This window comes from Leguminivora glycinivorella, chromosome 6 (assembly GCF_023078275.1).
Source record: "Leguminivora glycinivorella isolate SPB_JAAS2020 chromosome 6, LegGlyc_1.1, whole genome shotgun sequence".
Classification (NCBI taxonomy): Eukaryota; Metazoa; Arthropoda; class Insecta; order Lepidoptera; family Tortricidae; genus Leguminivora; species Leguminivora glycinivorella.
Window position 1 is genome coordinate 19,689,466 of NC_062976.1, and position 15,051 is coordinate 19,704,516.

Below are 15,051 nucleotides of genomic sequence, written 5' to 3' on the forward strand. Positions count from 1 at the left end.
GCTGCCGCGCTTAGACCAATGTCGTGGCTGAGCCGTTATGGTATCATGGAGCTGATCTGATGATGGAGAAGAAAGGTGGTTATAGGAACTCTGTTATGAAACGTCGTATCCGCATCGAGTAAGGGGTTTTTAGAAACGTCTCGGAGAGCATAATTTTCCCAATTAAGGATTTCACCTCAATATGTTGGTGTATCTGTGGCAGATTGAAAAAATATCTTGGTTTATTTGATATGCAATATATCAAATTACTATTCACACGTCTGACCATTTTGATCAATCTAATTTAAATAATTGAATATTGTTTTGAATGGCAAATATGCGGTAATTAAAATTCTTCTACTGTATAACTATTTGATGTATCAAATTTCTCATATTATGAATTTATTATACAAGAATATTAACGGATACTTCGTGGTGGGTTTTCCAATCGTAAGACGTAAGAATGTAAGATTAAAAAATAATATTTTTCGCGTACAAAAGTTTAATGACCTTAGAATTTCAGGAGCCTACTAAATTATGGAGATATTTCCCATAAAATATAAATAATTTTGTTTAAAAAACCTGACACAGTTTTCGCCTTCTACCTATATTTTTAAAATATTTTAGAACCTTGACGCCTGGTAATAATTATCATAGCATAACTCCATAATGACATATTTTTAACATGACATATTTTCAAGAACACTCCCGACTATTCAGCTTTCAAACAAAAAAACGAACTGCGTCGAAATATCGGGACCTCAATAATAATCAAAAATGTGATCACGGTCTATATCCCGGTCAATATAAGTCTAATGAAACTAACCGTGAATCATTTAAAACGAAATCTAAATCGGTTCATCCGTTCGAAAGCTACGATGGCACAGACTTACAGACAGACACGTCAAACTTATAACACCCCGTCGTCGTTTTTGCGTCGGGCGGTTAAAAACCAGGCCCCGTAGCCGAATGGCATTTCTCCGACGCCAAACGAAAGCGATACGCCGCTGGCTCTGTCGCGCCAATACGCAAGCGCGATAGAGATAGATATCTACTAGCGCTTCGTTTCGTGAGCGTTTCGTGAGCGATTGTGCCATTCGGCTAGCCACCCTGGCCCCTTAGCCGAATGGCATTTCTCCGACGCCAAACGAAAGCGATACGCCGCTGGCTCTGTCGCGCCAATAAGCAAGCGCGATAGAGATAGATATCTACTAGCGCTTCGTTTCGTGAGCGTTTCGTGAGCGATTGTGCCATTCGGCTAGCCACCCTGGAATGGATAAATTTTAAAAACCTTTCGATGGTCGATCTCCGCATTAAGCGGTAAACTTCGACTGTCGAAATTTGCCGTTTGATTACTTATCCCCTTACTATAAAACTTACGGCATTGTAAAGAGCCATCTACTTTAGCTGTGTTTGGCTCTGTTTTAGCTTGTGTTTATAATCACATCTTTTTCCAAGACCTTTGCAGGTTTTTATCATAATTATAACAGTTTGATAAACATTTGCAAACGTATCCGGCTCGAAGGACCAAGTCAATGAACAGTCAAGGCCTTGAGGTCGATGCGACCGATTTGCCATAATTATAATTTATACGATCATCCTAATTGTTATTATGGCAATAATTATTTTGGTGTAGGAATATTTATGCTAAATTGAATACCCGACACAGCACGAGCGGCCATTCCAGTTTCCTCAAGATATTTTCTTATATTTCTATGTATCTACCTATCGTCCGGCCGAAAAGCTTCAACTTCCAACGGGCTAATACGAAGTTGCTGATTTCCGGCTCCGTTAGACAAAAAAATAGGATGTTACACACCACATTCTGGGCTTGTAAATTTAAGCCTTAGATTACATGATAATCATAAAGCACTTTTCACTAAAACCTTATTAAAACTTTATTAGCACATTTAGAACAAACTAATTACTATAAATCGAATCCGATTAATCAAGTTGAAGGCTTTTAAAGTACTAGTGGCGCCACCTGTGCTAACACACCCGCATCAATTTAACAACGATCTAACTCTACTGAGTCATCTGAGTCAACAAACAGGTGAGCCGGGCTACCTGCTTAGGTCAAACTACTAATCCCATTAACTGATTCATGGTTAATTAGGGAATATAATCATAGTGATTACTAGGTTGTTGATAAAAAAATAGCAAATGTACACAATTAAGTAGTAATTAAAAGTTAATTGAAAGTTAACACCGTGTTAACGATGCCGATGTAGCCTTCTAAAGAGTTAAATAGTTATATGATCTAACGCTAGATGGCGGTAAACAGCGTCGGTAATGCAGTTTAAGGCTTTGACGGTGACTTTATTACAGAAAACTATATTTTTGACGTGAAAATAGTTGTTTTTAAATTTAACTAGAAGTGTAATGCTAAATTAGAGTGGAAGTTGTATATTTTTTGTTGAAAATTGCTTAGGTGAGCGGTATGAGTAGTATGCATATGAAAGATGGCGGCAGGCTCGGTCGGTAAAGCAGTCGCCCCGGTCCGTTGGTGCCGCGACACGCAAGCTCCACAGGTAGGTTAAGATTCACGGTCTGTCGCATTTGGCTGCGCCGAGCGCTCCCGACGCGGCCCGCGCGCGACATGCAAAGGATCTGTGACGTGCAGTGCCTGTGACAAAGTGCCCGTGACCCTAGTGTGTGACATGCCTCGCAGCCCCTAGCCCTCGCGGATCCTAACGGTAAATAGTAAATACCTACGTGACACTGTGACCTATCTCTGTTTGTGCGATCAGGTGACTGACGCGATTATCTAACGGTACCACTGGGTCTGATTGATTTGAATTTCATAGTCGCACGCGCATAGCGCTCCACTTTTGAGATGATCGCGAGATTTATGTTCCACGTCGCCGTGCCCTTGTTTACTCTGTAACACCTAGACTTTATATCCGCGTGACTAACACTAAGTCAGTTAACGAAGATATTTACTTAGTGAAACATGAAGAAAGCGGCTAAAATCACACTAAATCATTTGTTAGTTAAAATTTTATGGAATTAGGCGCCGGTTTACCGTTGCGGATGAAAGTTAAGTGACGGCAAATATGTTAAATTCTTTACGTTCTAAATTGCTAACTGGTAAAAGAGTCTTATTGGAATCGTTTACTTTTCCAAAGTACGGCTCCGGACTGATAACCGGTTGCAAATAAATAAAAACTCGCTTTCGGGTCTTCGGTGAAATATAAATATAGGCTTAAATTAAGTTTTCATCTGTCTGAATATGAATATGTGAATATATTTATGAAAGGCTACATTCAAAGCGCTTAAGTTTTGGTTGCTCTCGTTGTCAACAATGGGAGTCGGTTCCCATGGAAAGTAGTAAACACATGGTCTCCACGGACTATTGTTGTAGGTAAATACCTATTGGAGAAAAACTCGGTGTTTGCACTTGCCGCGGTACGGCACGTAAATAGGTAAGTACATAATGTGCGATGTGCGAACGCCGAATGTTTCGAAATTATCGATGACTCTCTAACTCGACTATTTGCTTGTTTGTTGAGTGTTATACCTGTTGAATACCTACACTATTTTGTTATTGTATTATTTAATCTACAAAATAAATGTTTATTCTCAATCGTTTATGGTTAGGTGATAGAAACTTAGCAATATCTTCTGCATCTTGATGTATTTACCCACATACATATTTTGCGTCCTTACAACAACACAATAGGTCTGTAACACAAGTGGTATGAGATATCAAACAGGTTTAAAACAATCTGTAATGGGGTAAGGTTGTATTAATCCTTAACGTCAATGCTCATACATTTGAAAACCAGTTCTTGATTATCATCATTGATTTATACATAAATAGGTATATTTCAAGATCAAGAAATTTAATTTAGATTCCGAACATATTACTCTGGTGGTAATCTTAAGGGAAGGCCCGGCCCTTACGCAACGGAAGTCTTTTTTTTAAATTCCTGCATAGATAAAACGTATTTGACGCTGGTCTTTATTACAACATACCTATGAATCCCCATCACTAAAACTTATTCCATCTATTTACAAAACAACGAAATATAAGCACATTCCATTCAATGCAATGCAACAATGTCTTATTTACTATCTCTAAAATAATTTATATTTATTTAAGCTGCATTTAAGTCCAAAACGTCGTTGAAGTCTTTTGTATAGATAGACAATTATGCTTTGAAAATTTGACATGTCTTTATAAACTAAATGATTAGTTGATCACTTATAAACGATGACTTCGCTTGAAAAACAGGTCTGATGTGACCTGTGACTTATACATACCTTATACATGGTGAACACAAAATATGATGGAGCTAAAAATAAAGTTATAGGTCAATTGAATATTATGTATGTTAAACTTAAAACTCGGGGGTTTGTTTGGTATAAGAATTTAGTTTTTGATCCGACTAAGTTTATGGTCTCATTTGACATTACTTATAAAAGAACATTCGAAGATGAAATCAAAATTACGGCTCATTATTTGCAAAAAAAAAAACTTTCTGGCCATATTCATATAAATAAATAAATAAATATTATAGGATATTCTTACACAGATTGGCTGAGGCCCACGGTAAGCTCAAGAAGGCTTGTGTTGTGGGTACTCAGACAACGATATATATAATATATAAATACTTATATACATAGAAAACATCCATGACTCAGGAACAAATATCTGTGCTCATCACATAAAATGCCCTTACCGGGATTCGAACCCGGGACCGCGGCGCAGCAGGCAGGGTCACTACCGACTGCGCCAGACCGGTCGTCAAATATATCAGGTTCGATAGGTTAATTAAGTACCCAGTTCGGAGGTTTCATTTGGAAACTGTTGAAGAGTATAAATACCTATCTATCTTGTATTTTCCGATCTGAGATTCGTCCTTGCGTGGTGTGGTTGATGACAAGTTATGAGCATGGATGCGGATGACTGACATGATCACCACTTCTGTCTGCGCCGGACATTCCCACTCGAAATACCTACTTTGAGTATGGAATTATGTTTAGTTTTCCTGCTTGAGGCTATTTAAGGCTGCTTTCAAGAAAAACGTCAAAATAATGTAAAATTGATAATTTTAGTCGGTGAAATACTACACTTTCCGTTATCTAATAGATATATTTAATGAAAGTTTCAATTAGAGCATCTTTTTATTATCTAGATTCTTATCAGACGGGATTTTCGAAAACTAACTCACTAAATTATTTATGATTTTTTTTCTGATGCACGTTTAGGAAAACCCGCGCATAGCGCTGAATTAGTCGATCTTATTTCAAATTTGGACAATTTTGAATACTGAAACTGGTAAATTTATAATACGTATATCCCACAGAACTAGATAGAAGAAACAAGTTCATCTATTTGTATAGGGGCCGAGCGTGTCAAATTTTGTACTGAAGTTGTTTCTTGCCTGTAATTTTAAATATGTCTCAGGCTCTTGATTGTTCATAATTTTTGTGTTGTTGCAATTGAATATCACGTAACGAGGCATTTTTTATGTTTTGATTGACTTCAACTTACAAAAATAGACGCCCGAAAGCTGCAAGCTGCGATTAAAGACGGACAACTCAGTGGATTTCACTGAGTTCATTTGACACGCTAAGTAGATACGTTTGCTTGATCTATGGTATATATGACATCTATGGTATATCCTGTACTACCATCTTCTCAGACTACATTTTTATTATAATTAAGGTTTTGAAAAAGAGTAAACGAGGCTAAGACGAGTTGAATTTTTTTACAGAAATTACCTAAAATTAAGTGACAATTTCTTTGAAAATCTACATCACATTGAAGTTATTTTCGTACAAAATTAATCTGCAACGTTTACTAAAATTGCTCTTATTCCTTAGTGATTATAAATTTCTGTTATATATTTTTGGCAATTTTTTGAAAACGAGCCTTCACCGTTACAATTATTACCACTTTTGGACATTTTCTCATATTTTAATAGACCAAGTAGTAAAAGTCCTATTATATGTTATATATTTGTAAACTACTCGCAAAGCCCTTCAATTTGATACCACACACGGTATGATTAAGCGCTCGGTTGCGATTTCACTATTTTTCACATGAAAGCCCTCTTAACTAAGTATCCGCCGAGCTGATAGGTTTTTATAGTAAGTACCTAGTAATATTTTTTTCTAAACATGCGCCCAACTTTACTTTGGGGTATATAAAGTATGTAAGTAACTAAGTATAAGTAGTAAGTATATCCTAATCATAGTTGAAGATGGTTAGCCATTCAAAAAATCGTGTCTAAATATCTACCTATAATAATAATTTCTTTCTCTCGTCAACAAAAAAAGTGTTGTTTTATTCATATATTTCATGATTAATTATGGTTATTTAGTCCCTACCTGTATATCAATAAATCTATGCATTTAATTACTAGAAGTGCCATTAGTGATGATATATTTTTTATTTAAATAATTATTTTATCTACGTTTAGTTATTTCTACTTTCTTATCGTCAGAGGTAAGCATGAATAGCATGATTCAGTGAAAGTTTTACGACAAAACAAAAGATGCAAACTAAACGCGGGGTCGAATGCCACGGCATTGTTTACGGCGGTTTAAAAAAGGCATCAGCTACCTATCTATTACCATTCTGTTACCGTCACAATTGGTAGGAAGATAATCCAACTTATACACTGTGGGCTAGAATAACTCGACAGATTATAATGCATTCTTGAGGTCATAAAGTATCATAATATGTTAGGTACTTATGTGTGCTTCAGGTATGGGAAAATTAGCACCTAATTAAATACGTATCTAATACCTTTATAGCCACATTTAAGATTTAAGAATTTCACCACCCCCTTTCTTCCCTTGGGTGTCGTAGAAGTCGACTGTGGGATATGGGTTAAATTGTGGCGCGTAGACGAGAGGCTGGCAAACTGTCACTGCAATGTCACAATTTGGATTTCTTTCAACCCCTTTTTTCCAAGAGTGGCACTGAAACTTAGTAGTTCATGTGCTCTGCCTACCCCTTTATGGGATACAGGCGTGATTATATGTATGTATGTATCTGTAGGAAAAAAAATCACCAAAAATCAGACAAAAAAAATCTGCTATCGATCACTGACCGTCTCAATTTCACACACAATCTGCAGAATTCCCATCGTGTTTTTTTTTTATAAGAGTTCAGACAGTGCATTAACATTTGAGCGGCGTTTTAAAGGGCACAGGAAACACTTGCGTTCGGAATATGTCCTAAAAAGTGGCGAAACCGCCGCCGCGGGTTGAATTTCAAAGTGAGCACTTTCACTGAGGGTCGCCGCGAGCTAGGTCATCATGTTATTATGACGATAGGGGACGGCAGCCCCGAATCCAGTTTATACAAATTTATATACTCTGTCAAACAAGTCTGTCAGTAAATAAGAACAAAGAAAACTATATGCATCCTTTTCTTCAGGGTGCTAGAGAAAAGGATACCTATAGTTTTCTTTGTTCTTATTTACTGACAGACTTGTTTGACAGAGTTTATTTCATATAAATATTTTTAGACAGTTTGATGTAAGCTACATAATAATAGCCTACATAATAATATGTGAGTGTGTTTAGTAAAACGTCCCACTTTGTCGGTTACATGAATAAACTGACAGCGGACTGATCTTTATATGAATAAACTGTCAAAGCGGCTTTATAGCAATCGACAAAGTGGGACAGTGGGACGTTTCCCCGTGCACACTCACATATTTGGAACATAGTTATGCCCCTACGCTTATTTTTTTTATTATTATTATAGTAAACAACTGATTTATTATATAGCTTAATGAATACCTATATAGGTATACGATTAAAATATGTAACTACTCAAGGGAGATGTAAATAAGTCTCAATGGGTATATTATGGTGATAAATAATAATATACTATGTACATAATGTACATATATTACCTATAATATCTATAAGTTGCTGTGCGTGACGCTGGTAATCGTAATTAAATGTTATAATAGTAAAAGAAATGATCTTTTATTCATGTTCGTAATGAAGAGTTCATTAAATGAACATTAATATTTTATTTAAGTAGGTATGTAATTAGGTATATTATATCAATTCTATATATTGATTTTGTAATACTTACATATATTATTATGGCAAAATCAGCACTAATTACTGTTTAATATATGTGCGACGCGAGATTGAAATAGTAGGGAAAGTCCTTTTTAGGTAAAATTTCCTTTTATATTGTAAATAAATTCCTACGTCAAGACGATTTTCCACAAAAGAACCATATGTATAGAGTAGAACCAAATCCTAATAAGATGCGACTTTTGATCGATTATAGTTATTTGTTATACAAGGGGGCAAAGTTGTATTTTAAATTGAAAAACGAGCAAGTGAAAGGATTCTATAGTTGAACCACGAGCGAAGCGAGTGGTTCGAGAATAGAATCCTGAACTTGCGAGATTTTTAACACACGAGAAGTAAAATACATTTGCACCCGAGTGTAACACAAAACTTTTCCCCTCACTATAGCGAGGAAACTACAGCGCAAAAAATGCGTTTATCACTGCTTCCAGTAGTTTCACTGGTGGTAAATCATCTTTATTACTAGATTCACCTACTTTTGTCAATTTTAAAGCAGTTAATTTGATTTTATTCAACGTCAAATTACTTTACCCACTAGTGGATAAAATGCGTTTTTACCCGCTGGTATTAAAGGACAAAACACGTGTTTCCGAGAGGAAAACTCCTAGTGAGGGGAAAACTTTTTTTAGTCTTCTATTATTTATTTTCATCCATTTCCTAAGTTTGGGTCGCGCGAGATACTTGGTACAGTCAACCAATTGTAACCCTAGGCCACTGTATAACTATGTCATAGTGACGTTTTAAATCAGATTGTATGAAATATCTTACTACTTGTCATTTTTACATGGTTTTAGAGTGGCCTAGGGTTTCAGTTGGTTGACTGTACCTGCGTGCAGCAAGCTCTTTGATTAACAAAATAATTTTCTCAGCGTAATTAAGTATTTACCTAAATAAGTGTGATTTATTATGCTTGACAAATGGCATATCAGAATCGTTAGTTCATCGTTAGTTCACGTTTGTTCAGTAAGTAAAATCGTTAGGACCCGATCCTTACATCATTTTTTTTTTCAAAATCAAAATGGGGTGGCTGTCTTCACGCTAGCCACCCCAAACCACTTTTTGCAAGTTTTTTCATCTCTATCGATAGATATTCGTAAGTTAACGTTTGTTCACATATTAGAATCGTCAGGACCCTATTCCTTTTTTTTTTCAAAGTGGGGTGGCTGTCTTCACGCTAGCCACCCCAAAACACTTTTTGCAAGTTTTTTTGATCTTTTTCGCTAGATATACGTTAGTTCACGTTTGTTCACATATTAGAATCGTTAGGACCTCATTAGATTTCCCAAAAAAAATGAAAATTTGAAAAATTTTACTTACGCTCCTACATCGAAGGCCGAAAAATATACTTGATTCGGGTCCTTACGATGCCACTTTGTGCATACCATCATAAGATAATCGGGTCCTTACGATGTCACTTTGTGGATACCTTCAGAAGACTTTGCTGATTGCAGATAGTTAAGCCATTTGCGGGCACTCGAAACAGATTCCCCGAAAAAAAAAAACTTGAAAATTTTAAAAACTCAATTTATGGTCCTACGTCGAAGGCCGAAAAAATTGCTTGGAATCGGAATATGTTGCACATACGTACGCCACTCGTTAAATAAAGTAACGAAGTAGCCACGTCGAAGGTCGCGCTTTCTAAAATTTCTAGGCCCCAGTAGAAACTGCTGAAAGGTGCAATAAATTCGTCGCTGTTTGCATAAATGCAGCTTTTACGTGTGATAAATTTGACACTTCCACGGGCATATGTAGTTACAGTTGGTTCATTTTATTTAAAGTTGTCCTTTACCTACTTCCTCTCTGCTACCTAGCTACCATTTTTAACCGTCGCCTCATATCTCAAGAAGGACGGTTATCAAGTCGTCTGTATGTTTTTTTTTTTTTAATTTTTTATGTTTGTTCCTCGATATCTCCGTCGTTATTGGACCGATTTTGAAAAATTTTTTTTTGATTGAATGTATATGCATACAGATTGGTCCCATTTTTCTCAGAACCCAGTTCTGATGATGGGATCCTGGAGAAATCCATATGGTGATTTTTGTGTTTTTAAAGGAACAGCATGTATTTAGGTACGGAACAGTGACATTTGGTGCAGTGGAACTGCTGATGATGGCCAGAACGGAACTCTTCAAATCTGAACGGCACGCTTATAGTGACTTTGGTATTTTTATACGAACAGCATGCACTTTCGTCCAGAACAGTGACATTTGGTGCAGTGGAATTTCTGATGATGGTCAGAACCGAACTCCTCAAACCTGAACGGGGCACACTCATTAGTGACTTTGGTATTTTTGTAAGAAAAGCATGCATTTAAGATCAGAACAGTGACATTTATTTAGTTATGTTTGTTAAGCATATTGAGTTTTGAAGTCAAAGTTTGTCAAGCTTCGATTTCTTATAATATAATCGGATTCATGAGGAATTGAGGAAACTCCTCAAACCTTAACGTTATACGTATATTCATTTGTGTTGCCATCTAATAATTAAAGCATTAAAAGCAGTTTAAAAAAATACTTACACATTTCTACATAATCCAACATTCGCAAGTAGCTTTCACCAGAACCCGAAAGGCGACGGTTTTTTTTTCTTAAAAATTATTCATACACTTTTTTTTTGTAGTCATTTTAAATTTTTTTCTACTAGGGTTATGCATTCGTGATTTTGAGTAGAAATAACATAAAACTCCCACAAAGTGACGAAGTTACTATCATGTCTACTTGCATGATTCCTCTTTATTTACATAAGGTACAGCGGGGCAAATCTCGACTGGGGGCACTTGTAACCTACCTAACTTTGCTTGTATTGTTTATACCAATGTTTAGTGTCAAAACTGTTAAAAATAGTACCACTTAATCTACTTACTGCTCTGCTAATATTCTTACACTGGGGTCAATGCAAGAAGCCTTACCAACGAAGTACGCATCGATTTGTTGTTGTGTGGACGATAGGTATGAGTGTCATAATAGATAAATTTTCTCTAAGTACGGCAGGAACTAATCCTTTTTTATTTTACTTTTCGTCATATTCAGGTTGTTCTATTTAAATCTTAGTAGGTACAATAACCTGCAATAACATGTGACGTAAGGATGGCGTGGCGGCAAAAGTATCAGACCTCATCTTGTTTGTAGAGCCCTAAGAGCGTGTCACGCATTTTTTCAGCGTTCGTAGAGTAACATTTTATTGTAGGTGACTGTACATATTTTACTATATGCTGATTCTGTAAAGTTACAAATTTTGATGTACAATCAGTTTGGAGTTACAATTAACGCACGAACGGGAATATTATAAGCAGCCAGGATGTCGTATTATTCGCGACGTGATAGAATGCTGCTATTTCTGCACTAACTTACACACTAGTCAAACTACTTACCTATTACATACGATTACATAACGTATAGTGTTTCACCAACGCCATATACTATGCACCAAATTGAACCCTCCTCTAGAATACCTCGTCTCTTGCCAGGTTTAGTTGCTAAGTAATAGGAAAGTTGGAAGACCGATGCTGCGCTTTAAAGACTGTACGATACGAAGCTAGACATATCAGTAGGTATAATCGCCTACCAAGCCTGGGAAACCTTCGCTTCCTGAAAACTATGCTATTAAGCCTAGTTTAAAACAAATTGGGTCTGGAACCTCAGGTGGTATATGAGTTTCCCCTGCCAAAAATTGTTCGTACCGATCACGCCTCAGCTTCCACAGTCACCAACCAAACCCGCTGTCTAAACGTCTAAAGCCTCCGCCATACATAAAGCGTTATGATAGCGGAGCGCAATGATAGCGGTGCGCCGGACGAACGCTGGAGCTACGATCGCAATCCTCGCTCGTTACTTCCCGCCGGCGTCCGCTGGGCGCAACGCCAGCGTTCGTCCGGCGCACCGCTATCTTTGCGCTCCGCTAACGCTCCGCCTACGCTTTCAAAACGCGTGTGGCCGAGGTTTAAAAGTTATCTGCAATAGACGAAAAGGTCTTAGAGGAATCGATCTCACTGCTGTTAAGAATCTCATAACTTCACAAATTATTTATATAATATTTTTAAGACAATGTTAAATATTTCATAATTTTACCCAAAGATTGATATATTTTTTGTATGTTGGCAACCCCGGCGGCGCGAGCGCGGGGCTGTCAGTTAGTTTTCTCGGCGTAAAGAAGTGAACTTTGTTTTCTGTGACGATTCGTAAAATAATAATAAATAGCACGAAGGACCCCTTTTGGAACCTTAATTACTATGTTGGTAAAAATTCAGAAGTGACATAAGTTCTCAAACCCACAGAATTGTGTTTTGTAAGTAAAGGATCAAGGACAACTTGGTATGTAAGAATTGTTTTTCTTTTCAATCTGAGCCGGCTTGCTACTCATACGATTTCGTACTTAATTATCGATCGTAGTTATCGGGGGTTACTGATATACTGAACAATTAATATAAATAACATGTTTTGTGCCCTGAAAGCAAACAGAAAATGTCGTAATATTTGAGGTTATTTGCAAGAAAATAGTTATGTTCTACTACTAGCTCGGACAAACTCGAGCCTCGATTCAACATAAGGTGGATTAAGTAACTTGTGTTATTGTTTACGGGTTAAGATATTCTCGTAGCATAGTAACTAAATTACGTAGAAAAGTCACCCACGAATATCGATAATATGTGTAGCGAACTGAGCGTGCTCTACCTATTCATTATGTTGAGAAACATGGTGAATACAACAATAATCATGTCACTATTAGCAATGATTTATATTTAACTTTATTTTCATTAGCACACTTGGTAATAACCGGCTTTGTCAAAGAGTTCTTTCCTTTCATATTGTTGTTCGGTAGTAGTCTACTTTTCAGTTACGGCCTTGTAGTCAGTGTTACGTGTTACGTACCAAAGCTTATTTGTTATTAAACCATAATTGTAATATTCTTACACACTGATTTACTTTAAAATGGTTAATAATATCATTGATGAATGTTGGATGATTGTAATTACAGCCATACAATTTGTCAATGAATAAAACACAACAGGAATGTAAAATGCTCTAAATAATTCAAATGAAATTATATTGAGTAAATAAATCACAATATGAAGTCCTCTGAGTTGTAATAGATAAAAAAAACTGTATCTGCATAGTAGCCTGCACAATGTGCCAAGCGTACATTATCTACTTAACTGTCATTACAAAAACTTTAGAGCTGCATATAGAGCTCATATTTATAGGGTTTTAGCATATATTTCGGTTAAATTGTTATGATTTCATAATAAAAATACAATAATGATAAATAAGTTCTTATGAAATCCGGTTATTCAACGGGCCAATTTGGGCTAATGAAATTTTGCTTGCAATTGCTACCTCAAGAAGTCAAGATGCTAGTGTACAATTTTTCAAATCCTAAATAGTATTTGAGATGAAGGAATATAGCAAGACAATCCATTACAAACAGTAGCATAGCGGGAAAGTGGCTTACTCGTTGGTTATTGATTTGGTTTTGTTAATGGTGGCTTCACACAGTTTCAATTAAGTGATTCTGCCAAAAGCTTATGACATTATCATGTAATATATACGGATCAGTTTGACAGTCCAGCGAGGTAATGTAGCCAGCGCCTGCGACACCTTACCGCAGGGACTTTTAGTTTTAGTTTTTATTTATTTACTTATTTCTATATATAGGAATTTTTACATTTAACGTTTATATAGAACTAAAATAAAAGTGACTAGTTATACTTACGAATTATTCATCAGAATATTTTAGTGGATTAAACTGATCAAGTACTTATTATACTAACTACATTCAATAACTAGTGCTTATTGGGTTTTATCATCCTCAACTCAAAACAATAACAAAAAAATAATATATTTTACATTCTGACATTAAGATTCTAATAAAACAAAGACAGAACAATTTCACTTATACATAATGTTTTCGTCCATCTTTATTAAATTGGATGGCCACATTCCTACGGTCCACGGGTCGACCCATATTGTTGGTATTACACATTATTAAATTCTCAAAACTGCATTAAAAAATATATATATATAAATGTATAATGATAAACGAACTATTGCATGCGATACCTAAGGGTTAAATTGATTTAACATCAAGTAGTTTAAAATAAATCTATACCCGTCAAATAAAATTTTAGTACAACCAAACAATCTGATACAAATTGTTAATCACACATATACGGGGTGGGTCATAATGCGTTTATACATGGTGACCCATATAGTTCCCATGACTATAATAAAGAAGGTTTTTTTTGATCACACAAACAGGGTGGGCCATAATTCATTTATAAATGGTGACCCATATAGTTCCCATGACTATTATAAATAAGGTTTTTCTTTAATCATGTATATACAGGGTGGGCAATGATGCGTTTGCACGTGGTGACCCACTTAGTGCCATGTTTATACCTGATACGAATATTTTTTTATCGCACGTATACAGGGTGGGCCATAATGCGTTCATACATGGTGACCTACACAGTGCAAATGGTTATACTGAATACAATTCTTTTTATCGCACGTATACAGGGTGGGCCATAATAATACGTGAAAACAAGTAGAGATCGTTCAAGTTCGTCTGAGCGCTATAGTCGAAGGAGAAGTAATTCTCGAAAGCATTTATCTAGTAGTAGTGAGAGTATTAGTGACTTTCATGATAAACGTCATAAATATCGACACCGTCATATAGTTCACAATGTGTTTTAATTTGAGGAAATTGATTGTTCTTTTTTTATATTGTTATATTGTTTTGAATATTGAACTGCTTAAGTTTATGTGAAACTGTGAAGTTGTTATGTTTGTGTCTACTTATAATTGTTGAAATTTATCTCAGATAACACCACTACAGTTGTACTGGATGAGGCCGAAGCCCTTTTGTGGCAAGCGGTAGCCAGTCATTTCATCATAACGCTGGACGAGGCCGGAGCCCTTGTGTGGCAAACGGTAGCCAGACATTTCATCATAATGCTGGACGAGGCCGGAGCCCTTGTGTGGCAAACGGTAGCCAGAC

At 36.2% G+C, this 15,051-nt stretch overlaps 1 protein-coding gene across 1 annotated transcript in view; it reads left to right on the forward strand.

Annotated features, from left to right (window-relative positions):
• The first annotated feature begins 2,502 nt into the window (after positions 1-2,502).
• Positions 2,503-15,051, forward strand: part of LOC125227631 (myosin-VIIa) — a 55,500-nt gene continuing 42,951 nt past the window's right edge. The window contains exon 1 of the mRNA XM_048131988.1: positions 2,503-2,675. The gene's annotated coding sequence lies outside the window, so the exon portion shown is untranslated. The remainder of the gene's footprint in view (positions 2,676-15,051) is intronic.